Source organism: Peromyscus californicus, unplaced genomic scaffold (assembly GCF_007827085.1).
Source record: "Peromyscus californicus insignis strain IS unplaced genomic scaffold, ASM782708v3 Scaffold_5__1_contigs__length_169319896, whole genome shotgun sequence".
Classification (NCBI taxonomy): Eukaryota; Metazoa; Chordata; class Mammalia; order Rodentia; family Cricetidae; genus Peromyscus; species Peromyscus californicus.
Genome location: NW_026294573.1, coordinates 17,341,355 through 17,366,404, shown reverse-complemented (window position 1 = coordinate 17,366,404; position 25,050 = coordinate 17,341,355). Strand labels below are relative to the sequence as shown.

The window sequence follows — 25,050 nt, the reverse complement described above, 5'->3', positions numbered from 1 at the left end:
ATGCATGTGACAGCCATACAGATGTGACTTGGGGGAGGGAGCAACAGAAAGTCCAGAGGCTAAGCTACACTGGCCACAGCTGCCAACATGCTTTTCTGTTTTAGCCTAACTCCCTTCGCAGGAAGTCCCACGGAGAGGGAATAGAACACTCACCACAGTGTGGTTTGGGAGGTAAAAAAACTTACAACAGATCACCGAGTGTTGAAATCTCTAAGTCTTGAAGATTGACACAGGAGCAATATAAAGCATGTTACAAAGCACTTGCAGAAATTGCTAGGCTGGGGAAATTGTCAAAGGTCCCATGGGGAAAACGTTTAAGCAACAAGAAAGAACTCCAAAAAGAAGGATGCTCCTCAAAGGAGCACTATTAAAGCCTCAAGAAAAGGCTATACTGACTCAGAATAAAGACAGCAGACAGAAGAAACTTAATTGGCTGAACCAAGTGCTGTATAATGACCCAAAACACAAATGGGAATTCAACACAAAGTAGAAAACTAGGCCAGCTTTCTAAAAGAGGCACAAAGAGTATTTATTTAAATTTCTATCCTGACTCCTTCCAAAAAAGATTTGGAAGTCTCGGGTTCCTTAGGTTCCAAGGAACACAAACCCGAGAAGGGAAGTGGGAACAAAGTCACGGTTTGGAGGGAAGGTGACAGCTCTTTAAAGAACGCAGACGGAAGGAACACTGAAGACTCCAATGTCCACACACACTGTGGAACTGAAAAAGTTCTGCTTCCACAGCCGCAGGCAAGCTCCCTGACAAGGCACTAGTGAAGGCCTTTGCTGCCACTACCAGAGAGCAGAGCACCAGATCTCCTGCACTTACTTTCCCATGAGTCTCAGGGCAGCAGCTCACACACCACTATCTACTTGGCACACCGCTAGGTGCTGAGTGGGAGCCAAGAGGAATATAAACGAAGACCCTTGTCCACAGGGAGCACGTGGTCCACCCAGCCCCGGAAAAACTGAAAGAGAACTCTCAAACGGGTTCAGTCTCTAAGAGACCAGAGAGGGGAAGGGAAGGAGAGAATGGACGGGCATGGCCCTGCTGAGCAGGAAGGAAAGGGAAAAGGTTGGAGCTGCGATTACCACTTCAGTATAACCTCAGCAGGTGAGGGCAAAGGTCAGGCATGCTAGCCAGAAGAGACACTTGGACCCATTTCTTGAAGGGATCCCATGGCACTGCACCAGTGACAGAGGTCTCCAATACCCCATGTGACAACAGCGCAGTGGGTGTGGCCAGGTACAGAGCAGAGGAAAGGGCACCTGTGTTTAGAGAACAGAGCCCCCAGAATAGGAAAAGTGAAACTGAGTCAGAGCATTAGGAGTGAGAGGTGGGATGAGTGGATCCAGGAGAGAGACCAGCAGCAAGGATGGATGACCTGCTCCTAGCTACATTGTCTACCAGCAGCCAGCTACAGGTGCCCAAAGGCCGGATTTCTACTGCAGGAGAGAAAAGCAATCCTAATTCTTGGTCAAGGATCGTCAGTTTGGGTCCCCTACTATTTCTGCCTCTTGTGTTCTCGTCTCTGGTGGTAATTCCTGTCTCCTCTGCAATCTCGCCTTCTGTCTCACTGCCTGGGTCTGTGGTAGCCAGAGAGCTGAGGGACCTTGGAGAGCCCTTTCCGTTGCTTTCACGGTGCAGGAGTTCATTACTTTATCTGTCACGTACTCCTGTCACACGACCAGATGACCTTAGTCCTATCTCCTCCTTTTTGAGGGAGGAGACTGAGGTCCTGAGAGGCTGAGCTGCTCTCTGATCCTAGTCTGCCTTCACCCTGTGGCTATTTAGTATCTCACAAACAACCAGAGCCAGGTGAAGTAACTGGTTCTCTCAACGTAATGAGAGCAAAGATCACACACTCAGAGACAAGAAATGGGGGACTGCTCCACACGAAAAGATGCTTTAAAATGTACGGTATCTGAGGAATCAGCCGAGTTAAAAGAGAAGCCCTGGCAATTATTTCTGAGAACGCGAGGAGGATTGGAGGGGTTAGAAAAGGGTAACTGTAGCTTTCAGCAGGCCTGGATTTCTCAAGTTCAAAAGCAGCTGTCATTTGGTATCTTCTCGAACACTGAGTGCCTGGTAGGCAGAGCTGCAGTGTAAGGAATGCAGATTCCCCTGGGCTACTCCAAGGTTCATGGTTGTGTCTCTCACGTGGAACTGTTTCTAATGTTACCATCATCACTCTGCCCCAAATGCTAGCCTTCTTTGACAGCTCAATGGGTCACTGGTCCTTTGTAAAGGTCACTGGGAATTCCAAGCAGCTAGAACAGTTCCAGAGAATTCTAGCATGGAAGGGTCTAAGGGCTGACCCAGGCATAGCACACACCTTCAGATATTTGGGAGGCTATGTCTGAGCAAGGAGAAACCCAGAAACACAGCTTGCTTATGTACTGGGATTTACAGCTCACAATCCCATCTACCCTTGTGTGCAGATGCAAACTAAGGCACTGAGATATTAAATACCCTGTGAAAGGATCAAAGAGCTAATAAATTAGGGCTAAGTTCTGACTTAAGTCCAGGCCTCAACACGCAAGCCATGCTTATGTGCTCTACAATGCAGGGACACAGTGGTTAGCCATCCACCTCTCTGCAGGCAATTCTCCTCCCAGGAACTGAGCTGTCAATTACTGGTTACTTAATGAAGCACCTCTAGTCTCCTCCAGAAGACTGGTCTGGGAACCCACCGTATCTACCGCCCAGCAGCTCAGGAAGACCGCATCTTTCTCTTCCCTTTCATTCTCCATTTATTCCTTTGTTGAGGTTTTTTTTTTTTTTTTTTAGGGTTTTTTTTTTATTTTAATTTATTTTGCAATACAATTCAGTTCTACATATCAGCCACAGATTCCCTTGTTCTCCCCCCCTCCCGTCCCCCTCACCTTCCCCCCAACATCCCCCCCATTCCCATCTCCTCCAGGGCAAAGCCTTCCCCACAGACTGAGGTCAACCTGGTAGACTCAGTCCAGGTAGGTCTAGTCCCCTCCTCCCAGGCCGAGCCAAACAATCCTGCATAGGCCCCAGGTTTCAAACAGCCAACTCATGCAATGAGCACAAGATCTGGTCCCACTGCCTGAATGCCTTCCAAACAGATCAAGCCAATCAACTGTCTCACCCATTCAGAGGGCCTGATCCAGTTGGTGACCCCTCAACCATTGGTTCATAGTTCATGTGTTTCCATTCATTTGGCTATTTGTCCCTGTGCTTTATCCAACCTTGGTCTCAACAATTCTCGCTCATATAAACCCTCCTCATTCTCGCTAATTGGTCTCCCAGAGATCCACCCGGGGCCTAGTCATGGATCTCTGCATCCAGATCCCTCAGTAGTTGGATGAGGTTTCTAGCACAACAATTAGGGTGTTTGGCCATCCCATCACCAGAGTAGGTCAGATCGGGCTGTCTCTCGACCATTGCCAGCAGTCTGTTGTGTGGGTATCTTTGTGGATTTCTGTGGGCCTCTCTAGCACTTTGCTTCTTCCTATTCTCATGTGGTCTCTTGAAACTTTGTTGAGGTTTTAAGGGATCAAACTAAGGGCATTCTGGGTGCTAACTAAGCAAATGCTGTACCACTGAGCAACAGTCCCAGGACTTGTTTTCTTAAAACAGGTTCTTGTTATACAACACAGTGCCACTATATCTGGTGGCCAATTTTTCTAAATTGCCAAGTCATGCCTCCTGTCAGGATTAACAACAGCCTAGTCTTCCTTTTTCAGATTCTACCAGTTTATATGAGGCTGTCACTTTTCAAAGAATCACTAATAGCCACCATAATGATGTACCATACTACGATTCTAAGCACTTCTTGAGCTCTTTAACACTAACAACCCAGTAAGGCATTAAACTTCATTCACAAGAAGGCCTTGACAGTGAAGATGTTAAGTAACAGCCCAAGGGCACAGGCACTCAGTACAGGCAGTGAATGTCTCATCCCATCTGTCTGACTTGAAACTCAAGTCCTCTCATCCACCAGAGCAACTTCCCAGGCTTTAGTGTGCCCAAGAATCACACTGGGATCTTATCAATGGAAATTCTGCCCCAGAAGTTCTAGTGTGAAGCCCGAGATGCTGCATTTCTAATAGCTCTGGGTGACACAGATGCTGTGGAGAAGCCAGGTACTGTCTGTCACGGCCTAACTTCAAGTCACATCCGTTCATGTCTAATTCTTTTCAACTATGTTAAAGCCACATTTCATGTCTATAGAGTTACAAGTCATCCATACACCCCTCCCTTTTGCATTGGCTCCAGTCAAAACAAGAAGAGCCACAACACTCTAGCATCTCTGGGAATAATCTAGAGAATATCGAGAATTCTACAGCCAGACCAGTCTGAGGCCAACAGCTCCATAGCCTCTTGGCACCAACTCAAGTGCCTCTGGCCCGCATCCCAACAACCTGGTCTTCCAAGACACTTGCACTTCCCCGACTGCTGCTAATCTAGACCCAACAAGGTTCACTTTCAGGGCAAACTGCTCCTTACCTAAGGTGAAGAAGCAGTCACCGGGACCTGGTTAGGCTTCTGACGAGTCACGGATGGCACACTCAAGCCATAAATATATGCAGAACTGAGTACAGTGAACAGATTTTGGCTCATGCCACTATACATGACCTACTGTGGCATTTCTTTTCTAAACACAACACAACTGTCTTCCTCCACACAACTCAACTTCTCAGCAGCCTACTAGACAGAGCCTGGAAGCTGCCCTCAATAGCATTCAAGACCACTATTCTCTTTTGTGGTGTCAAAAATTAAAACTCAATATCGTATGCTGCCTTGGAATTTGGCACTATTGGAAGGCTTCAAAGGACCTAACCCCAGTCCCTCTCCCCACTCAGCTCCAGGTCACTCAGCAGAACAATTTTCCTATCAGAGACCACATGCAGCTCCTAGCTGTCCCTCGTAGTGGGTTTCAGCTTCCCCAAAAGCAGCTGAAGAAGCCAGTCACATCTTCTGAGCTCTACAAAGGCTGCCTCCCACATGCACTTGGTGCTCACTGGGCTCCTGCACACTGCACACTGTTCTCGCCCTCTAACTATCAGGCTTTCTGTGTAGGGCTAACCCCAGACTCCTAAGACAGGAACCCCTTCTCATCAAGGTGGTGAGCAGGAGGCAATTAAAACATCATTTTTGGCCAGCCCACTAGACTATCGGGGACTATGAGGGTCCAGCCCCTTGATAGTCCCCTCCCAGGGTCTAGGAAAAATCTACAACCAGCTGATAATTAATCTTTGATGAGAAGAAATGAATCTATGTACACGAAACTCCTTAGTTCATACACTTTATTATTCTGTGATAGTTCTCTCTCTACACAGCTTCTATTCTGCTCTCATGTCTAGCTCCTTTCTTGCCTGATTTCTCTATATTTATCTACTGTCCCCTCTAGGTTCTATCTTAATTCCTTCATCTAGTTCTGTCCCTTCTAGGTTCTCATCCGTCTAGTTCGTTCCCCTATCAGCTCCTCTATCATCTCCTTCTCTCTCATCTTGTTCTTCCTCATCTTGTTTTTTCCCATCTGGCTCTTCCTCATCTTCCATCTCGTTCCTCTAGTCCTCTCTTTTAGCCCTTCAATCTAGTTCTTCCCCATCTCAGTTTGTTCCTCTCAAGTTCTTACCCGTCTAGTTCTTCCATTCTCTTTTCTCTTCTCCGTCTCCCCGTGCCCCGGAAGTCCTGGTATATAAGAGCCAGGCTTCCAGGGTCAAACGGAGGGGTGATAAGAATCACATTGAGAAGCAATAACCATTAATTATCATTTGCAACCCCAAAGGGAAGTGACCAATGGGGAAATGAATTAACTAAAGGCTGAATTCAGGTAATATCTAAGAAGAGGGTTCTTATGTGCTCAACTATAGTCTTAAACGTGATTGGTAGAAAATGTTAAGAATCTATAAGTTGCTAGGTCAATGGGAGAAAATAAAACTGTCTTCTTTTTTCCTGTGGCTCCTATCTGTCCAAGCTATCTGCCGTTTTTCTGCAGGGTGGGGGAAAGTGTGCTCAGTCGCCAGGCAACCTGTGTACAGCTAGATGCCTCTGGTGATAGTTAAAGGGAGATCTGGAACTGGAGGTAAGGATTGGGAAAGGAGGAAGTAAGGCTTAATTGGCACATCCGCCAGGCCTTCTCAAACAGGTAGCCTGGATGGTTAAGTCTGTTCTTAGAGAATACAGAGGTATCTCTGATAAAGTACTCTCCTCCATCTGGGGATGGACCTGGCCGGATGCTGCTAATGATGATAATTACAGGGAGGCTTGAACTGGGATTCTGGCTGAGCATAGCTGTCAGTGCAGGAGGTTATCTAAATATTCCTAGAAGTGGTTAGGTAAGGAGTTAGCAGTCTATAAAGTTAGTAAGGCTGTAAGAAAGGGGGGTCCGAGCTGAATTGTGTAAAGCTATTACTTAACGTCCACCTGACCTAGGTGGTGTCTCCTTGTGGAATTTACCTTAAATCAGGAGACTTGCATGTGGACTGTTATTACTGTTAGTCCTTGAAAGTGGCCAAGGGAGATATCTGATTCCAGAGAAAGCCTTTCCTGAGGCTGTTCTCCAAATACCTGGAATGTGTATGTCCAGAGAGTGATCAGTCCACACTGTTAGCCCTTCTTAGGGAAAAGTCAATTGGGAAAACTATGAAGGCACACATGATTTTCATAACAGAAGACAGCTGATATATAACAAGCCAAGTAACACCAAAAACTCCTTGGGATTTGGCTTCCTCTGGAGGAATTCCCTGATCCCTCCAGGTAGTGACTTTGCCATAACCAGCTGAGTTCTTATGATATATTCCTGCGGCCTGCAGCACTAGACCTGCCCTTTTCCATATCCTTTACTTTCAAATGCCAATGCCACAAGCACAGGACAAACGTCTGGTGCATGCTAAGCATTTTCTACCCCCTGTTTAATTCCCCTAACATCCCCATCAGATAGAAAGCTCACTATCTCCATTTTACAGTGGAGGAAATTGGTATCCAGCAAGAGAACTTGCCCAAGACTACACAGGAGTCATTAATGTTAGGCACAGTTCAAATGCAGATCTTTGGCTCCTTGCCCTTAAAAAAATTATTTATTATTGAAGAGTGGAGATATGTTACAGCATACATGTGGAAGTCAGAGGATAACTCTGGAGTCAGTTCTTTCCTTTTAGCTTTATGTGATATCCTAGTTAACTGTCACAGCCTAGAGTAACCTGGGAAAAGGGTCTCAGAAAATTGCCCAGATCAGATTGGCTGATGAGCATTTCTGTGGGGAACTGTCTTGATTGCTGGTTGATGTAGGAGAGTCTGGCCCACTGTGGGCGGCACCATTCCCCAGGTAGCTGATCCTGGGCTATATACAAGGAGGCTAGCTAAGCATGAACCTGTGTACAAGCCAGCAAGCAGTGCTCCTCCATGGTTTCTGCTGTCAAGTTTCTGCACTTGAAAACTCAAGTTTTCAAGTTCCTCCACTGCTTTCTCTCAATGACAGACTGTACACTGAAGTGAACCCTTTCTTCCTTAGCTGCTTTTGGTCAGTGTGTTTTAGAACAGCAACAGAAAGTGAGCTAGATAGAACATATGGTGTATGGGATGGAGCTCAAGTCACCAGGCTCACACACTCAGTGCCTTTCCACTAAGCTTCCCTCTCAGTTCCTGGCTCCCTGCTCTCATTTACAGCCTCAGTTTCTCTGGTTGCCAGGGCTCCCCAAGCCTCTCCCAGGAGAGATAAAGTGCTAGCTGGCCTGATGGCAGTGCCCATTTGAGGAGCCTTACTGCACTTTGCTAGAGACTGAGTGACACTATGCGTCTAGGAAAGTGCTCCTGGCACAGACCAGCTAGCTGGCTGCCAAGAAACTTCCCCAGATGGCTTGAACTTAATTTACCAAAAGGTCTGACTTGGCTTTCAGCCTTGCAGATACATTAACCCTAACCTTGCAGTCTCACAGTTGGCTGGACTTCAGAAACATAAATAACTCAATATAAATCAGAGAATCAATTCATAATGTGAGCTATGCTTATTCTTTGCAGTTATCTGGGAAAAGATAGCCGGAGCAGAAAACATCAGAAAGCCCTTTACAGATCACAGATGAGAACAAAAGGAAGCTGGCTATATGGAACTGACATTTAGAGAAAACCCTGTAAATCACCTTGGTCATTAAATAAATGCCTGGCTCCAAATTCAGCAGGCAAGTTTTAGGATCAAGGTGCAATGCCAAATGACAGTGTCTTGTTCTTTCCGCCACTGAGGTCCCATACTCTTCTGCAGCCTGGTCTCTCCTGTGATAGGTATACACAGAACTCTGTTGAGCACTGGCCATGAGTTGAGGTTTTGATGGCTCCATCAGAATGCAAGGACCCTCACTGACTTTGGCCAAAGCCTTTCTTTTGCTCTGAGCATCTATCTGTTGCAGATCTGATCTCTCCCTCTTCCAAGTTGCCTAAGCCCAAGGAAGCTCCCAACTCACTTCAAACTCGCCTTCAGCCTGTTCCCTTTCATGTTGCCAACCACACATTGGCTGCAACAGACTCGCCCCTCATCCCCACTCCTCCCTGGCTTTCTCCACATGCCTCATTCACAAACTACTTGGCCTACCTTCCTGTCATTCATCACCAGATTAAAACTTGGAAATTAATTCATCAACGTATACCACCATGAAATGATCCTTTATAAGAAGGTGATGAAAGGTAGGTGTGCCTGCAACCTCAGCACACAGAAGGCAGAAGGATGGTGAGTCAGATGTCAGCATGGGCTACCCAGCAGGATCCCGTCAAAAACTAAGAAATGAAATTCAGAAAACTGTGCAATTAGATTATGCTTAGAGACTACATGACTCAACCATATCCATTCATGGATGAAGGGACGGACAGAAATTAAGTGGCCTGCCCAAGTCACTCATGTATGTCACTAAGTAATGCTAGGGCCAGAATCAGGATCCCGGTTTCTGGATCTTATGTTTGTATTTGGGCCAAAACTAAAACACCCAACAGAGGCCCTCAGCAGGGAGGGCTCTGTGTCATAGAACTGGACATGGTACACAGCACGTTTTTTACTCCTTCTTTGACTATGATTAAAATACCAACCATTGGGGCTGGAAAGATGGCTCAGTAGTTAAGAGCACTCGCTACTCTTCCACAGGACATAAGTTCTATTCCTAGTACCCACATGGCAACTCACAACCATCTGTAACTCTAGTTCCTGATGCCCTCTCTGGCCTCTGTGGGCACCAGGCATGCAAATGATGCATAAACATACATGCAGGCAAAACATCCACACACATTAAAAAAAAAATTAAGAACATGAATACAATTTGGAGACAATTAAATCAGGAATATTTTTCAATGATAATATTTAATTGGGAAGGAGTTTTATGACCCAGGACTCACTGATAAACTTCCTTGGAAAACTCCATGACCTGGGTAAGTCTCTTTAATTACTGAACTTAGCATCTTAACAGTGCTGTCAACACTAAACACCCAGTAAGCATTAAAGAGAGTGTGTGTCTCATGTAGCCCAGGCTGTCTTCAAACTTGCTATACAGCCAAGGCTAACCATGAACTTGTGTCCCTTGTTCCTCTACCTCTCAGAGCTGGGATTTTAGGCAATGGACCACCCCAGCTTAGATGCTCACATTATATTAAAAAAAATGCCAGCATGTTGATGCAAAAGAGGGAACAATGAGCTGGGCACTCATGAGGCCAAGGAAGTACATACTGGCAAGTCATGTGGAACCTACCTGCTCATCTAGACCTAGAAAAATACCCTTTGACAAGATAGGAATATTTGGGGGTGGAGAACAATGTATTTTCTTGTGCCACTGCTTGACTGTTTTACCAAAATGAATTCACATATCAATTATATAATTACAGAAAATAAGTAATCCCTAACAGAAAGAAAGCATACGTCCTTTAGATCCATTCTAGAATTCCGTCAATGCAGAAAAAGCAAGTGAAATGTTTACCAGCACTGTATTCAAAGCAATAGTATTAATGATGAACAACAACAACAACAAATACAAATACAAAAACTCTGAATACTTAAAATACAAAAGATTTAGCTGGGCAGTGGTGGTGCATGTCTTTGATCCCAGGCAGAGGTAGGCGGATCTCTGTTTAAGGCCAGTCTGGGCTATAGCGTGAGTTTCAGGAAAGGCTCCAAAGCTACACAGAGAAACCCTGTCTCCAAACAAACAAACAAACAAGCAAACAAACAAAAAACAATACAAGAGAGATTTTTAAGTAAACATGGTATAGTGCCATATTAGGGAATCATTCAAACAGGCTGTTGGCTAGGGTATAGTTCATCAGGAATATGCTTGCTTGACTAGTGTGTTAAAGGCCTGGGCTCAACACTCAGCATTGGACAAAGTTCTCTATGAAACCAAAGGACAAGTAACCATAGACAACAGAGAACTTGGATATCATGTCATCTTATCTTTTCAGAGCCAGGCATGGCTGGCACACACCTATGATCTGCGCACCTGCGAGGTGGGGACAGGAGGATCAGGAGTTCAAGGCAGCCTAGGCTACATAAGATCTCACAAACAAAACAACCAACTCTTCCGTATCAAAAGGCATCATTTTGAAAGTAAAAAGGTAACTCAAAAAAACATTACTTAGAAATCATCGATATGAAAAGGACAGCATAGCAGAATTAGCTTTCACAACAACAAAAGGACCAATAAGCCAACCAAAAGTGAGCAAAGGATTGGACAGGCCAAACAGCCAATAAGCACAGGAAAGGATGCAAGCCAGGCTGTAAGGAAGCAGACAAGGAGAGAAAACACAGTGCTGCTGAGCATGTAGCGGGGCTGGAAGCCTACAGAAGTGCGGATGAGCATGTGGATGGTGCAGCAGCCCTGGGAAACCACGTGGAAGTTCCTCAAAAAGCTAACCACACTCACCAGATGTAATGGTGCACACCTATAATCCACCACTCAGGAGGCTCGGGCACATAGTGAGACTTTGTCTCAAGAAAACAGTTAAACACCAAATGACCCAGCAATTCCATTGCTGGTATACATGCTGAAAACACATCCACACAGAAACTTGTACAGTGGTATGAACTGGAACATTAAACCCAGCAGACAGTGCCAACAACCGAATGCACACACATCAGCACAACACACATCTACAACACAGAATAACCTTCAGCCACAAAAAGAAGTGCATGCTTACCACATGCTACATACTGCGTGAGAATGTCCACAGAAGGCAAACTCACAGAGCCTGCAAAAGGGTGAGTGGTTACTACAGCCTGCAGGGAGGAAGTGAAGAGTGTCTGCAATAGGACTGTTTTGAAGTGATCTAAAAGAGGTCCTGAAATTAGCCAGTAATGGTTACAGACATTTAACCGTACAATTTAAACTGGATTACATCTAAACAAATTAGATCTAATAAGTTAATTTTTTTGTTTTGTTTTGTTTTTCGAGACAGGGTTTCTTTGTGTAGCTTTGCGCCTTTCCTGGGACTCACTTGGTAGGCCGGGCTGGCCTCGAACTCACAGAGATCCGCCTGGCTCTGCCTCCCGAGTGCTGGGATTAAAGGCGTGCGCCACCCCTGCCCGGCTGCTAATAAGTTAATTTTAATAAATTATATTTAAATAAATTTTCTGAAAAAAATTAGACACTTCAAGATTTTTTAATAGTGTGAGGAAGATGCCTTTTTTTTTTTTTTTTGTCTTTTTAATTTTTTAAGACAAGGTCTCATTGTGTAGCCCTAGCTAGCCTGGACCTTGTTATGTAGACCAGGCTGCCTCAAATTCACAGAGATCTGTCTGCCTCTGCCTTCTGAGTGCTGGAATTAAAAGTCATGTGCCACCACACCCAGTATGTGCACATGGGTGTGCACACAAACACAGGGTTTCATGTAGCCTGGGCTGCCTTCCAACTCCCGATCTTCCTGTTTCACTTTGAAAGTGTTAGCATTACAAGCATGCACCACCATGCCCAGTTTGGAAAAATGTTCTCTATCTACTAAATGGAAAACAATCAGTATCTGATGGAATCTAAGTGTAGGTGTACTTTAAAAGCATGTGTGTGTATATATGCTAGGCAAGTTCTCTACCACGGAGCCTTACCTCCAGCTCAAATATGTACTATATAGTCAGGGAATTTAAAAAATAGAACCCCAGGGCCTAGGGGTGTGGTTCAGTTGATAGAGCGTGTGCCTAGCATGCCCGAAGCCCTGGATTCTAGCCCCAGCACCATAGAAACAGGTATGGTGGTACATACCTATAAACATGAAGTCAGAACTCAAGAAGCAGAAGCAGGAGGATCAGAAGTTCAAAGTTGTCCTTGGACACACAGTTTGTGAGGTTAGTCTAGGATACATGAGAATTCGTCTTTTAAAATATTAAAAACTTTAGAAACCCAAGTAAGCCTGTGTGGATGGCTTCAAAGTCAGGGACTTCTCCAACACAGTCCAAGCACTAAGCATTTACACTACTACTACATACCAATTGTAGTAAACAAGCCACTATGCCAGAGTGGAATTTCCTTAAGTGTAGGGTGGGGCTTAGGCCCACACTGTGTAGGGAAAGAGAAGTCCCAAATTCCTTACATTACCCACAGATGCCCAACCGCATCGTTTTCTAGGGGAAGGAGTTTTCTCTCCCCAGGTGTGGCTTACTACTCAGTGTGGTGTGAATTCCAATTGAAAAACAAACTATGTTACAAATTGTGGAGTCTATGTGGCTGTTTCCTCACCTCCCAAACAGGGCTACTGAAAGGTTGGGTGAGCACAGCTAACACACTGACTGCCAATCAATCAAACAGCTGCTAGTCACCATCATCAGCATCACCTCCTCAGATCCTCAAGGAAACAGAGACGGAGAAAAGGGGGCTGGAGAGATGGCTCAGTGCTTAAGAGCACTTCTGCCCTTCCAGAAGACGGTAGCTCACAACCTCCTGTAACTCCAGTTCCAGGGGATCTGATGCCTCTGGCCTCCCCTGGCACCTGCACAAATATACACTAACCTTCACATATGCATACAATTAAAAATAAATCTTTAAAACTATTTAAATTTTTTAAAAGAAAATTAAGGATCACTGGGAAGGCTGGTTTCCACAACTCCAAGCTGGGAGCAGACACCTGATTCCTCTCTCGCCTCTAACAACCACCCTAGGCAACTAATTGCTTTTCTCAGATTCTCTCAATTTCTAATGAAACTCTTCTTGAGGCGTTCTACAAAAGACAACGACGCAAAAACATTAAAATAGCAGAGCAAACTGCTCCTCGCCTCTTATGGTCTGACTAACTCATAGAAACAAGCGATTCTGCAGGCCTATTACAACAGAAGGAGGCTCTGCAGGACTTAGGTGCCTTTCTGGGCACGCTGCTCTGATCCAGTTCATCCAAGATTACTCTTCACAGACTCCACTGCAAAATCCCCTGAGCAGCACAGCCGCCTAATGAGCGACTGGGGATTGTGACTGCATTATACTTAATGCCAACTTTTCCATCTTGCAGTCAAGAGTCTCAACAAGCAATCACTGCTTTAATGCTTTCAAATCCAGCCTCTTAGGTGTACAAAAGACCCTCGGCTTTGTCACTGATAGGCCTTTTGCTCTGACCTGAAAACCTGGATGACTTACAAGTTCTCATAACTTGATTATCTGAATACATCTTTCTTCGGCAGGGAATACATCTGGACTACACATTTAACACAGGGCCAAGCTCTAAATTCCAAATCCCCATCTAATGTACAAATGAAAGCACTCTGGCAGGGACCCAGTACCCCACTAAGCACTGTGATTCCAGAGGCTGTGCACTCAACAGTAAAGGTCTGGAGTGTGCTCTCTAGACATAGTGGCCCAGGGGTGAACACCAGCTTGGCCCCTTAATGAGCTAAGACTTGAAGCAGGTTGATTATTCGTGGGAACTCAGTTTCCTCCTCAGTAAAATGGGGATGACATCAGGGCTTGCCTCATGAGGTGTTGTAAGTTGATACACATTAGCAGCTCCAGTAGCCTCACAGACACTCATCAGAGTGAGTTGGTATTGCCCAGCACAGGACACTGCTTCAAGGAGAGAATATAAAAGTTCTCCTGCTGAAATGTTTGTTTTTATTACTGTGCATCATCATTTTTAAGTTATATTTTTATCTTTGATATAGGTGTCAGATATTATATAATGGCTCTTGAGAGCAAAGACTTGATACAGTCCTGCTGCTCATCTAACACAGCTGATTTGGGATGAAAGACAGCTAGGAAAGGGAGACGCAGAATAACGTGAGGCCTCTCATAGAAGCACCAGGCTATGATCTGAGAAATTTCATACAAAACCCAGCATATAACGGGAAGGAGGAAGTTCTCAGGTGACCCTGGCCCAGTTCTCACATTTCACAGCTGAGTGTTTCATCTTGCAGTTCCTTAATGATAGAAGTCTAGGAAGACCCTTCCTGTTTCCTATCTTACATGTGCAGCTGCATCTCACAGTAATTGGTCCAGGACATCCTGTGGATACCTACCATTCCTCATTGATGGTCAACTGGAGCTGGGGATTAAACCCAGAGTATTAATACTGAGTGTAAACACTCATCCCAGCCCTAAGTCTACATTGAATTCACAGTAATAGCTGCTCCTTGCTGCCCATCTGTATTGATTCTAGACACCTACAGTTATCAAAGCCTTTGGATGCCCAAAGCCCACAGAACATTGTGCAGAACTCCAAATAATCCATGCACATTCTTCTGTAAGTTTTCATCTCTTAAAGATGCAAATGCTATGTAAACAGCTGTCTTCTTCCCCAAATATTGTCAATGCAAGGTTGACTGAATCCATGGATGAGAAACCCATTGGCAAACAGGGCCAACTGTATATTCTAAATGGTAAGCAATGAGGAAAACAATCTGGAAAGATGAAGACAGTTGTGAGGTTACCATAGGGACCCATCTATAGCAGGTAACATGTATCAAGCATTTCTCGTGCCCTAAGCATGGTGGCAAGTATCGTATACAAGTGGCCTTACACAATCTCTTCAAAACCAGTGAGTCGGTTACTAATATTAACCTCTTTCCACTGAGGAAGTGGAGGCCTGGCAAGATGAAGGGATTTGCCCAAATAACCAAGTCAGTGAGTGCCAGTCAGTAAATGACCCACACTGTCTGATGCCAGAGATGAAACTGTTCCCAGAAAATTATAAGGTCCTAGCCTGAGGACCTCAAATTCTATGAACCTTGGCATTTAGTCTTCTCACAACTGGACAGCTTGCCGCTGCTCAAAGGTACAGTACACACACAATAAACAAGGTGGCTTTAAATAACAGCAGGAAGCGGTGTGAAACTCCTGTGCACAGCACTCATCTGACATGCCTGAGGCCCCGGATTCCATCCCCAGCACCAATGAGACTGAGAATAGAGTAAAACCTGCCTATTCTCTGCTGTGTGAAGCCCTGACACAGTGTGGACCTTAAATGCTCTCACTGGTTCACAAGCTGAAGGCTTATACTTCAGAACAGAGCTAGTGAGAGGTGGTGAAAATTTAAAAGGTGGGGTATATGGGAAGTCTGGGCACTGGGGTATATCTAGAGGGGATAGACAACTCTGTTCCTCCGAGTGCTCTTAGCCTCACCACAGGCCCCAATCAGGACCAATCCAGGAGCCCCAAACCTCCAGACAAAGAGCCCAAACTCTTCTCTTTATGACTTGCTATCTCTCGGGTATTCCATACAGCCCATGCCCAGTTTCCCAGAAGTGGCTGTGAATGGGGTATGCCTGTGCACCCAGCAGAGCTCTGCTGAGCCCAGGCCAGTGCCCTTCTTGATGCCTGGCACTACATCGACAAGATACTTTGCTCTCAGGAAACTCATGGCCCAGCTGGGAAGAAGAGTCCTCTCTCTGCCTTTTCTTCCACCTTTGTAAAGAAGAACAGAAGCACAGAGCGACTCCAGACGCCTGTCTTTCTGCACCATGTCCTACCGCAATGCTCAGATCATTCAGCCCTCAGTACCCTCTGTGTGAGATCCACAGAGCCACGTCATTCTCCTCTCCTGTGCTGGTGACTTCTTCCTTTGTCTTTGAAGAATTGGGAATTGCTTTTATCTCGAGCTTTCCCCCAGTCCACCACAAGGGAGTATAACAAGAGGGTTATCTTAAGGAACTAACAAAAAAAAAAATGCAAAAGTGTAGCTTCTCCACTGCCTTTAACTCTGGCAAAGAGCCTGTGGGATTCCATCGTTATTTGCTCAAAAATGTTCAAAGAGAAACACAGAAAATTTCATCCTCATCATGCTGCAGCCCAGGAAAGAAACCCAGAACTCTGGGGGCCAATTACTTCACCGTCTGGACTTTGACCTTCAGAAGTCTCCCTCTGGTTTTAACCTGCCTGGAACTGAGGGCAACTGACAGCAGAGGGCCAGCTGAATGAGCAGCTTGTGTCCAGGGTGGTCACACTTAATGACTGCCAGGCCCTCAGAGAAACACTCCAAAGTTGCAGTGCCATGCCAAACCTACGGGCTAAGGGAGCAAATTTCACTGTCACTTACTTTAAAGTCACTACCTTCGTGACTTCGTGACATCAGGCTAGGAGCCAGGCACTCAGCACAGGGGCAGCCCTGTGAAATCAATCATTACCAATGCTCTAATAGAACCAGAGGGAGGAGCCAGAGCAGGCAGAGCGCACAGAGGCGGTGAAGCATGATAAGGGCTGCTGGCTGCAGACAGCATCGAGAAGCATTCTGGATGGGAGGCTCTTGCCAAAGCTGAGAATACAGCCAGGCTGAGGACAGCACCCCACCCCCCACCCCCACCCCCGTCTCCCTCCCTTCGGCCTTTCCCAGGACAAGTGAAGCTGAACATCTGAAGAGGGAGGCCTTACACAGAACTAAGCCTAGTTTAGCTTTGCAGTTCTCGTACGGAGCCTTCAACATGTGCTTTCCCAAGCCTAAGAAGGAGCTCGGTGCCTTATCCTCAAATTAATACACTGGGAATTTTTCTTCATAGTTTTTTGAACTGGGCGCTGGGAGAAGTTGGAAGACTCTAGATCAGTGGTAGGGCACTTCCTAGCATGTCCAAAGGGCCCTAGTACCACCACAATAGTAATAATTTTAAAAACAAGACTAACAATTGGGAGTTTAAATTGTAAAAGCAGACACATACAAACACCACCAAATGGACTCAGTAGGTGGCATTTATTTATATGCACATATATGTAACAATAACATTTCAGAGGTCATGAAGTTGAGAGGTAGTCAGGTGACATGGGAAGAACAGGAAAGGGGAGATTGTGGCATGGAAATGATGTAAACATAGGACTTGTGTATGAAATTCTCAAAAACAAAATGCTCAAATAATCAGTACCAAAGAGCTAAAAGCTGAAGTCATTTTGTACAATGGACAAGGGGCTACTGTACAGCATTTTCTTTGAAATGAGGATTGGCTCACAGGCTGCACACTTTTACTGGAGCAAACTTGAATGACCCTACTCATCTTGAGTAAACCTGTACTCACTGGCTTCCACTTTTGGTTAGAATCAGAAAACGTGAAAATCTAAATAAAATATGTGAAAGCTCCATATTCAGGCGAATATACCAAAGCGGGGGGGGGGGGGGGGGGGTAGGGCTAACAGTATCCAACGCCTAGTGGCTATGAGGGGCACACAGTTACACAGTTATGTAAAACACCTAGTTCAGTGCATGGCACTTTGTGTGTGTTCAACAACAGTAGTTTCTATTCTGCTATGATATTTCTGGACACCAGTAGCTGCAGATAGAGGTGTACCTGGGTGTAGAAGCAGCAGACCTTCCCAGGCCTCTCACTGTTACCCTCTTTCATTTCCCCTTTTCTAGTGTGTTCATCTATTTAGTGGGTGGATACTGACTGCTTCCTAAATACAGGACAGAGTGCTAAGTACTGAACAGGAAATGGTGGAAACAGACAATAGAAGGGCCTTTGAGGGGGCAACGTCATGGGATGAAATACGCTTAAAGGGTAGCTATGGAGCATCTGATTACATGCTACAAGGCTGTTGCAACATCCAGCACATAGGTCATAGTAGCTTTAACCAGAGAGGGAGAAAGGGGAGCAGAGACCAACAGAAAAGCAGCTGCTACCACCATCTCCTGCTGACCCAAAGAGGCAGCCCAACTAGACTTTACCATTTTGCAAGGTGATACAATGTAATACACAATCAACCACCATGGTGTACACATTAAAAAAAAATCACACCAGGTCAATCTAAATACAAAATTAGCAGCAGTGATGAAGCTGTGTGATAGGGTGCATGGTGAGCATGTGCAAGGTTCTGATTTTAATCCCTGGCACTGAAAAGAAAGACACCAAATATTTAAGAAAGAAGAAACAATTTGAGTTTGGTGGCCCATTCCAGTAAGCCTAGTACTTGGGAATGAAAAGGCAAGAGAATCAGGAATTTCAAGGTCATCCTTGTTGACACAGGGAACTCAAGGCCAACCTGTGCCACTTGAATCCATCCAATGCAGGCAGGCAGGCAGATGTGTTAACAAGGTCGCTAAGAGACACCATCCATATCTCATTAGTCTTCTGTAAAGCACTAACATTCACAAGGCGTTTTGAAGCATGTTCTTAAGTTTATCCATTATGTCTGACCACTTCATACGAGAAACAAAACCTAAAAAAGGACTTTGAAAACCCAGGTCAAGGGCCCAGATCTGTACAGTGACCGACTGCATGGCTTCAGTCTGGTGTTACATATGACATTCATTATCAGCTATGCTCCTTTTGAGGGGTCAAGGACTCTGAGATCTGATTAAAGTGATGGGCTCTTCTCCTGGAAGAATGGCATTCTCGAGGATTTGTAGGCATCTTCAAAGGATTCATAGATCCATCGGGAGTCAACATTCCCCTGGAGATTAACAATGTCGGTTTTTCACGGATCATCTACACTCCAGTTACTCTGCGTAAGGAAATGAGTTACTTGGTGTCAAGGTTTTGAGGATCCAAGTTTAGGAATGTCAGGGAAACAGAAGGAAAATCTCTTTCTTTCCTTGCCCTCTGTTCCCTGGAGGGCTGCCAGGGCCTCACACTGTGTGCTCTCTGTGAATGAAATACTGTACCCTCTGCACAGAGTAAAGAAAATGACAGCTTCATCTCTGAACTTAAATGTCCTTAATATTTAATTCCTTCCTGGGTGGTTAGTAGCTTGCATCTCCACATTATCCAGATGATGGCTTTGGAAGGTAAGCTATTGGAAGTTCAGAAAAGTACATACCCCAATTCAATTTCCTCAGAAAAATCAAAATGCTCACAGGGCTGAGGGCTGAGAACGGCTCAGGGGCCAGTGCCTTCCCCCAGGTGTGCTGGGGAGGGGTAACGTGGGTACTGAGAATGAAGCAACAGGGCATACCAATTTGTTTTTCAATCTATTCTCCTTCAGTTCAGAGCATCATCTCAGACGGACAGCCCAGGAAAACAAGCCGCTCTTGGGTTACCCTCAGTCTTCCTCAATCTGTAAACGCAGCTGAGTGTTGCCAAAGTGCAGCTTGTTTTCCTGGGCTGCCGTCTGCACTGATGCTCTGAACTGAAATAAAATAGATTGAAAAACAAATTGGTATGCCCTGGCTCCTCCTGCAGTTTCATACCATGCTTCAAAGCTGGCGTTACCACCTACTCTTTACTGGAACCCAACAGACCCAAATCACAAAGTAGAAACAGCAAAGCTCAGATGGAAAGGTCCCACCCTAACCCAAAATAGCAATTTAATTCTGGGCTTGCAGTTCAATACTGCATTAACATGCCACTCTGTGGCCAGCTCCCAGCTCCATTTGCTGGCCTGGATGACATCTTCTGATGACATGCCTAACATGGTTACTGCATACAGCATAAAGTAAACTTGTCATCCATCCTTCCATCTGACAGCTCCAGCATCCCATCGATTGAGCATGGCCTATAGTTTCTCATGCTCTTGCTCCATTCACATCTATTCAAAAGGTGTTTTCAAGTATTCCACACCACGGTAAAGATGCTATGCTTTTGTTCTTTGAGACAGAGCCTCATGATTCTTGCTTTTTTTGTGGGCTGGCATCAGACTTCACAGAGATCCACCCTCCTCTGCCTTCTGAATGCACAGATTAAAGGTGTGTGCCACCACACTTGGCTTAAAGGATGCTACTATTAAAAAGACATAGAAAGGAAACCCACAACCAACTGCAAACACACCCTAGAGTCACCACCCAGCATTTCCTCAAAAAGCCTTAAGAAAGTGCAGATACTGGGGCTGAAGGTGCAGCTCAGGCTCCGAGCACATGTTGGGTGTGGGGCAGACCTCAGTTCCATTCCCAATGCCCCCAAAATGCAGGTATCTCTGATGGAAGAACACTAACAGTTCTAAGCTTAAAGCACTAAAATGATGAAAAACTTTCTGTGTAGATAATTGTATAGCTTGGTTTTAAAAACTTAACTCTGGGTCGGTGGAATGGCTCAGTGGACTAAAGGTACCCACTGCCAAGTCTGTGACCTGACTTCAATCCCTCATGGTGGAACCACATGGTGGTAGGAGAAAACCAACTCCTGTAGATTGTCTTCTTCCTTTCACAATCACACTACAGCATCCAGGCACCTACACCCATCCACACTCTCCTCCCCCAACACACACACACACACACACACACACACACACACACACACACACACACTATAATTTTTAAATAATTTAAAAGAACAATTAAGTTCCACTTGGGAAAGCTGCCCTCTATGCCCTTAAACACTAGAGAAATCTATCTCCTCCTCTCCCCAAAAGACAGAAAACCACATCCTCTTGCCCCTCACTTTGCTTGTAACATGTCTGAATTTTCACTATTATTTAATACATCTGGGGTAAAATTTGGGTTAGTCTTTCCAATTAAATATAATTACATCCAATAGTAAGCACACTGTACCCCAGCACTCCACACTAGGGCAAGAGGATAGGCTACATTACCAGTTCAAGACCAAGAAGACCCTATCTCGGAAAGAAAACTCGGGACCTATTAAGATACTTTCTCTTCTTCAATAAGCAATGATTTTTGAGGAGGCCCCACTGTAAGAAGAGACAAAAACTCTGCAATGTGCCAAGCCACCCAGCTCTACCAGCGCTCTTGGTGTAGAACAAATTTCAAATATTTGCTCAATGGGTGTTCAAGATTTGTATATTTACTATTTTCCTGAAAACCAAGTTGTGGCACTGGCTAGCAGCTGAGGCCCCAAAAGTAAGATGTGGCATTACTCTTGTGGACCTCACAAGCTGGCAGGAAAGACAGCAGATGGAACACAGCATGGCATGATCTGTTTACTTCAGCTCCATGCTCCCTATGCATAAGCCATGTAAACTGGCCATCTCTCCCCTGGGGAAATGTTAATCCTAACACTATCTGTGTCAAAACTAAGTGACAGTTCATATTAAGCTTTAGTGCCAGTATCTGGCACAAAGAAACGCTCAATGAGTATTTTATTGCTATGATGCTACGAGATAGGTGTTTGAAATTATTTTTGTCAGATAGGCAAATGTACAACTATAGTTCCAGCATTTGGAAGCTAAGGCAAGATGATCTCAGTTAAAGGTGAGCCTGGACTGCACAGCAAGACCCTGTTTCAAAAGAGGGAGGAAAAATTATTTCTGTGTACCTGTCTATCACCCAAGCCCGCTGAAGAATTTAAATTCCACAGAGACAGAGGTCATGGTTATCTTGTGCACTAATACATTTCCAGGAATATATTATATCTGCACACAGTAGAAGTGAACTACTGATTAAACTCACTTATGCAACCTGAGGTGTTAAAACAAACAAACAAAACAAAAAACAACTGTTAAATGTGTGAGGGGGCTGGGAAGGGGGCACATGCCTGTAATCTCAGCACTTGGGAGGAAGAGGCAGGAGGATCAGGAGCTCAAGGCCAACCTTGGCTATAGTTCCAGGGCAGCCTGGGCTACATGAGACCAAGTTTCAACAAACAAAACACAAGTTGGGAAATACCGTCACAGAAGAACCATGTCACCATGACCAGTGGGTATAATTTATGCCACGTACCAAAAATTTGCACTTTGAGATTGCTTAAACAGCTACAACCCATAGCAAGATTTGGATACAATTCCAAGGAATAACACTCCCAGAGGGAGAAAATTTAACAGTCTGAGGCAATCTGACCTAGGCAACAGGGGGTTTCCAGTGACAGGCTCAAATTGCCAGCCCTATAACCTAGTACACCCTAAAACAGCTTAATCACACTTCACTTCTTTTGCAAAAGAAAAATATTTGCAACGCTATATATAAACATAAAGTAGATGGTCTACTGCACGCACTGGGCAGATGGTAACATTGCAAAGTATGAGAAACTACTAGCTTGACCATGTCATGGAAGCCAGGGTACTGTGTCAATTGAACACTAGATCAGTCTACTTGTGCCTCGGGCCAGGGTTGGCAAACTTCTATAAAGCGCCAGAGAGAAATGACTCCGGCTTTATGGGCCTTTCCATCAAAGCCGAGTAGAAGCCAAGCAATTGCGAGCACTCCCCCGCCCCGCGGCAGGGAGGCGGCCAGACAACACATAAACAATGAACATGGCTGCGTCTCGGTGCAACTTCACTTCTGGGAGCTGAAGTTTTATTTCATATGACTTCTATTTCCCCACAACTATTTTAAAACGGATAAACCATCCTTGTCTCGCAGTAAACCAAAGCTGAGAGCAGGGACGGGGAGGGATCCCTGGGAGTGCGGGTGTCGGCTGGCGCGTCGCAGGGAGCTGGGTAATAAAGCCCGCAGTTGCCAGGCAGGGGTCCCGTGTCCGCCCGCAGGTGACCACGACCGAGACTACGCCCGGGGTGAGGGCCATTCCCCGGGCCACGTCCAGAGAACAGCGGCGGCTGTGACCGACGCGAGCCCCCACGGAGCTCGCCACGTACGTAGCCCGCAGTGCGCAAGGGTCCCGGGGTGCCCCTCGCTCAGGGAGTCTCTCGGGCCTCCGCCGCAACAGGGGTCTCCACGCGGAGTCCCAGCGCCGTTTCTATGGTTACCTGTTCAGTACCGATTCAAACTGCCGTTCTTTATTGACAGCGCCATAGAGGACACGAACACTCCTGCCCGAAGGGAACAATAAAGCTTTCTCCATTCAACAGCGCCAGAGACGCCAAAAGGTAGCCATCTTGGGGCCGGGGACGCTGAGGGCAGAGGCCCGGATGTGCTCTCGCTATAGTCACGTGCTGGGGGCGGTCTCGCGAGAAGGCGGTGCCTGCGTCACGTGAGCACTCGCCACCAATGGTAGGCTCTCAGGACAAGCTGGCGAGTAGTCTGTTCTTGACCTCTGACCTGCGCCCAGTTCCCAGGGAGAAGTTTACATGGTGTAGTCGCCGCTTACCCCAGGCAACTCTGAGGTTAGCGGCGAGGAGACAGCAAAGGTTTCTTTCCGTGGTCATAACAACAAACACGGTCACGTGCGGGGCGGGACTAATTTCTGGACTGGGCTTGGCGTGAGTGTTCGCAGCGATCCTTTTACCCGTGTTCTCTCTCGTTTTGCTCATAGCAGCACACGCTCGTTTAGAACCCCGATCCGGGCGTCCTGGCGGTCAAACGTTTGGGTGTCGGCTTCACTTAACATTAGAAGTCCCGTTGGCGCTGGCCCATGAATACTGTCCCCACGTCACATCACCTTTTTGTGCCCACTACCGACGCCCAGATCCAAGCTTCTCGTTGCAGTGTCGAGCTCCCTCGGTGATTACAGCAGTCCATCAGCAGTAACAATATTCAGGGGTCCCCAGCACTGTCGCCGTCAGCCTGACTCAATGCAGTGCCGTTTTAATGGATCAGAGCTGTCACTCAAATTGCTGCGGTCACCTGGCCTGTCGTATTCACTGTCACTGTGCGGTTTGCACCCACTGCCAGGCCCATAAACTTCGAACAGTTCGGCTCATTAGAGCACTCTAGCCAGCTGTTCTAGTTCATTTCCGTTGTGATAAAATACCCTGACAAAAAGCAACATAGTGAGTCAGACTTGGTGGCCCACCCTTTAATCCCAGTGCTTTGGAGGCAGAAGCAGGCACATCTCTGTGAATCTGAGGCCAGCTTGGTCTACAGAAGGAGTTCCAGGAGAGCCAGGGCTACATAGTAAGAAGAAGGAGGTGGAGGAGGAGGAGGAGGTGGAGGAGGAGGTGGAGGAGGAGGTGGAGGAGGAGGAGGAGGAGGAGGAGGAGGAGGAGGAGGAGGAGGAGGAGCAAGGAGAGAAAGATTTATTTCAGTTTACAATTGCAAGTTAGTCCAGAGAAGCCAGATCAGGATAAGGACTTCGGACAGCTAGTCGCATCACATCCACGGTCAAGAGCAGAGAGAAGTGAATGCACACATGCTTATTCTCTTGTGCTCAGTTGGATTTCTCACACATTTCAGGACCCCGCATCTGGGGAGTGGTGCTGACCACAGTGGACTGGGTCTTCTGGCATTGGTTGACTCAAGACACCCGCACACACACACACACACACACACACACACACACACACACACACACACACACACACACAGAATCCACTAGTGAGACATTCTTCGCAGATGAGTCTAGGTTGTGTCAAGTTGACAAAGCTAAACATCACACCAGTTGTCACAGTTGTTTTCACTGTCATCACTCGGCTGTTGCCACAGTTAAACCAGTATTTAACAGGCCCCCTGCCTGGTACTTAGTCACCTTTTGAGTCACTCTCACTGTTATCCTCACAGGTCACTAATCACCTTCAGCATCAGACTTAGCACGTGTGTAGCCTTTAGAGCTTCACCTACAGCTGCTGTGACTTCTGATCCCCCACACCCAGCATCTTGGGCTCACTTACAGCAGGAGCCCCACAATGTAGACCTGTTGGGTTTAGTAAACACCTATGACAGTGCTCTTGGTAGTCAGCGGCTCTACCACTGAGCTGCATCTCCCAATCCCAAGAATAGGATTTTAAAAAGTTTTTTTCTTATTTTAAAAGGAATACATGGGATCAGGCAAAATGTTTCAGCAGGTAAAGTCGCTTGTCACCAAGGCTGATGACCTGAGTTCCATCCCCAGGACCCCACATGCTGAAAGAAAATAACAGACTCCCACAGATTGTCCTCTGACCTCCACACATGCTGTGGCACATGTCTACCCATATACAAATAAATAATATACA

At 46.0% G+C, this 25,050-nt stretch overlaps 1 protein-coding gene across 7 annotated transcripts in view; it reads right to left on the bottom strand.

The window, feature by feature from the left end:
- Zbtb40 (zinc finger and BTB domain containing 40) overlaps nt 1-23,104 on the bottom strand; it is a 74,445-nt gene extending 51,341 nt beyond the window's left edge. For 5 of the 7 annotated variants that reach the window (XM_052715822.1, XM_052715821.1, XM_052715823.1 and 2 more), the window contains exon 1: nt 22,927-23,103. The gene's annotated coding sequence lies outside the window, so the exon portion shown is untranslated. Of the gene's footprint in view, nt 1-22,926 lie in introns of all 7 variants that reach the window. The other 2 variants (XM_052715826.1, XM_052715824.1) reach the window with 2 other exon arrangements.
- Between the last annotated feature and the right edge of the window lie 1,946 nt (nt 23,105-25,050).